The 3,770-nt window shown below is 71.5% G+C and overlaps 1 non-coding gene across 1 annotated transcript; it reads right to left on the minus strand.

Moving 5' to 3' along the window:
• Positions 1-3,141: 3,141 nt before the first annotated feature.
• On the minus strand, positions 3,142-3,260 carry LOC135979356 (5S ribosomal RNA). Its single transcript, XR_010596683.1, has one exon. It is a non-coding gene; the product is annotated as a 5S ribosomal RNA (ribosomal RNA).
• Positions 3,261-3,770: the final 510 nt, after the last annotated feature.

Below are 3,770 nucleotides of genomic sequence, written 5' to 3' on the forward strand. Positions count from 1 at the left end.
CCCGGCCAGTCCGGGGGAGGCTTAATAGTCGTCCCCCGGGTACTCCGGGGGCCAGGCTTAATCGTCGTCCCCCCGGGCGCTCCAGGGGGAAAAGCTTAATAGTCCTCCCCCGAGGATAGGCTTAATAGGCGTCCCCCGGCCAGTCCGGGGGAGGCTTAATAGTCCTTCCAGGGGAGGCTTAATAGTCATCCCCCGGGCAGTCCGCGGGAGGCTTAATAGTCGTCCCCCGAGTGCTCCGGGGGGGGCAGGCTTAATAGTCGTTCCCCAGGCAGTCCGGGAGAGGCTTAAGAGTCATCCCCCGACAGTGTGGGTGTGGGTGTGGGCGGGGGGGAGGCTTAGCAGTCGTCCCCAGGGCGGTCCGGGGGTGGGGGGAGGCCTCAGAGTCGTCCCTCCGAGAGCCGTGTCGGCGGCGGTGGCGGGTGTCAGGCTTTACATCCAGCCTCCGGAGGGTGAGCGTCCTCGGACGCGATGCAGCCGCCGCAGAGAGGCAGCCTCCGAGGCAGGGAGCGGAGCACCGAGGCTGGGGAGTGGGGAGCAGGAGCCGGGGGGGGGGAGGTGGGGGGCGTTCAGGACAACAGGTCAACCCCCGGGAAGCGGCTGTCAAATGTTCAAAGTCCCCACTCGGCCACCAGGTCAAGCCCCGGGAAGCGGCTGTAAAATGTTCAAAGTCCCCCCCGGGACAACAGGTCAAGCCCTGGGAGGCGGCTGTCAAATGTTCAAAGTCCCCACCGGGACAACAGGTCAAGCCCTGGGAGGCGGCTGTCAAATGTTCAAAGTCCCCACCGGGACAACAGGTCAACCCCCGGGAAGCGGCTGTCAAATTTTCAAAGTCCCCGTTCGGCCACCAGGTCAACCCGCTGAATCTACTGGGTTGACCTGGCGGCCGGTTTGCTTTCCGGCCACCAGGTCAACCCATTGGATTCGACGGGTTGACCTGGCGACCGGTTTGCTTTCCGGCCACCAGGTCAACCCATTGGATTCGACGGGTTGACCTGGTGGCCGGTTTGCTTTCCGGACCGGATGTCACCCCACTCCCAGGGCAGCGCGGCAGTGGTGCTGAGGACCGCAGAGGGGGGGCTTAATAGTCGAGAGGGAGCAGGTCCGGGGGAGGCTTAATAGTCGTCCCCCGAGGACTCCGGGGGCCAGGCTTAATAGTCGTCCCCCCCCCCCCCCCCCCCGGGCGCTCCAGGGGGGAAAGCTTAATAGTCCTCCCCCGAGGACTCCGGGGGCAGGCTTAACAGTCGTCCGCCCCGGGCGCTCCAGCGGGAAAGCTTAATAGTCCTCCCCTGACAGTGTGTGTGTGTGTGGGAGGGAGGCTTAGCAGTCTTGCCCCGGGTGGTCCGGTGGGGGAGGCTTAGCAGTCATCCCCCGAGGACTCCGGGGGCAGGCTTAATAGTGGTTCCAGGGGAGGCTTAATAGTCTTCCCCCGGGCAGTCCGGGAGAGGCTTAATCGTCATCCCCCGACAGTGTGTGTGTGTGTGTGTGGGGGGGAGGCTTAGCAGTCTTCCCCCAGGCTGGGTGGGGGCCTGGCGGGAGGCGTCGCAGTCTTCCCCCGGGCGGTCCGGTGGGGGAGGCTTAGCAGTCGTCCCCAGGGCGGTCCGGGGGTGGGGTGGGGTGGGGGGCCTCACAGTCGTCCCTCGGAGAGCCGGGTCGGCGGCAGTGGTGGGTTTACGTCCAGCCTCCGGAGGGTGCGCGTCCTCGGAGGCGATGCAGGCGCCGCAGAGAGGCAGCCTCCGAGGCAGGGAGCGGAGCACCGAGGCTGGGGAGAGGGGAGCAGGAGCCGGGGGCTGGGGGTGGGGGTGGGGGGCGTTCAGGACAACCGGTCAAGCCCCGGGAAGCAGCTGTCAAATGTTCCAAGTCCCCACTCGGCCACCAGGTCCACCCCAGTCTAGCAATGGGGTTGACCTGGCTGACGGCCGGTTAGTATCAAGGTAAACTCACCGTCGTCCACAGGAGGGCAGCTCTCAGGCCGGCCGGCTGCGGCTGACTCTGGGGCGGCGCCCGGTCCCGGCAGCGAGGGGCGGGGGGCGCGGAGCGAGACGGGGCTAACCGGGGGGGGGGGGGCGCCTCCTGCGACTTTGGGGGCCGCGGGTCGTCAGTGGCGTGCAGGCCGGGCCTCTCCCGGGGGATTCGGGGGGGCGGTCCTGCGGGCCGGGCGCAGGGGGCTCGGGCGAGCCCGGGCCGGTCCGCCCCGGGGCCGGGGTCTCCGCCTGCGGCTCAGGGGGGCGCGGGTCGTCGGGGGAGGAAGCCCGGGGGAGCTGCACACCGGCCCGCCAGGCCAGGCCTGGCCTGGATGGCCGCGGGGGGGATTCGGGGCGGTCCCGCGGGCCGGGGGCCGGGCGCAGGGGAGGCGGGGGGTCCGAGCGAGTCCGTCCCGGGCCCGGGGCCTCCCCCTGCGGCTTTGGGGTCCGTGGGTCCCCGCTGGCGGAAGCCACTGGGAGCTGGACACCCGCCGTCCGTCCCGCCTGGCCAGGCCTGGCCTGGGTGGCCGCGGGGGGATTCGGGGCGGTCCCGCGGGCCGGCGGCCGGGCGCAGGGGAGGCGGGGGGTCCGAGCGAGTCGGTCCCGGGCCTGGGGTCTCCCCCTGCGGCTTTGGGGTCCGTGGGTCCCCGCTGGAGGAAGCCGCTGGGCGCTGGACACCCGCCGTCCGTCCCGCCTGGCCAGGCCTGGCCTGGGTGGCCGCGGGGGGATTCGGGGCGGTCCCGCGGGCCGGCGGCCGGGCGCAGGGGGTCCGAGCGAGTCCGTCCCAGGCCCGGGGCCTCCCCCTGCGGCTTTGGGGTCCGTGGGTCCCCGCTGGAGGAAGCCGCTGGGCGCTGGACACCCGCCGTCCGTCCCGCCTGGCCAGGCCTGGCCTGGGTGGCCGCGGGGGGGGGATTCGGGGCGGACCTGCGGGCCGGCGGCCGGGAGGGTCCGGGCCAGTCCGCCCCATGCCCGGCGTCTCCCCCAGCGGCTTCGGTGGCCCCGGGGGGGGTCCTCCGCGGAGGAAGCCGGGTGGGTGGGGAGCCGGACCCCAGGCGCCCAGACCCGTGACCTGCGGCCGCGACCTCCGACTCGGCAGGAGCGACGAGGGGCTTTCCGGCCCGTCCCCCCCTCTCCTTCCCCCCCAGAAAAGGAGAGAGAGCTGACTCGGACCGGGAAAAGCTGCCTACGGCACCTGGGATTCCCAGGCGGTCACCCATCCAAGTACTAGCCAGGCCCGGGACGGTTTACCTTCCGAGATCGGACGGGATCGGGGGCGTTCGGTCCGGTATGGCCGTAGGCACCCGGCCCCCGCGCCTCCTCGCCCGCTTTCCCCCTGCCGACGCCCGGGCCTGCCGCACGGTGAGCCCCGGTCGGACTGCCCCCCCCCCCTGCGGCAGGGCCCCCGTCTCTCGCGGGCCCGGTCCTTTTTTCCTTTTCGAGCTCCGGGGCCCGGGCTGGCCGCCAGAGCCCCTCCGCCCGCCCTCCCCGGCGTCGGGGAAAATACTGTCCCGGACTTCCAGTGCGCCCGATCCTGTCAGCCGGGGGGTGGGGAGGGGCAGTCCCTCGCTGCGGCCGGGGAGGGTGAGCCCAGGGCGGCTTGCCTGCCGTGCGAGGCCCCTCTCGGCCACCAGGTCAACCCCGAGTCGAAAGGGCTGAAAAATTTTCAGAGTCCCCTCCCGGGCACCAGGTCAACCCGTGGAATCGGACGGGTTCACCTGCTGGCCGGTTCGCTTCCCGGCCACCAGGTCAACCCCTAGGTTGCCGACCGGCCTACCCAGTGGCCGGTTTGCTTTCCGGCCACCAGGTCAA

The sequence above is a fragment of the Chrysemys picta genome, unplaced genomic scaffold (genome assembly GCF_011386835.1).
Source record: "Chrysemys picta bellii isolate R12L10 unplaced genomic scaffold, ASM1138683v2 scaf786, whole genome shotgun sequence".
Lineage (NCBI taxonomy): Eukaryota > Metazoa > Chordata > Testudines > Emydidae > Chrysemys > Chrysemys picta.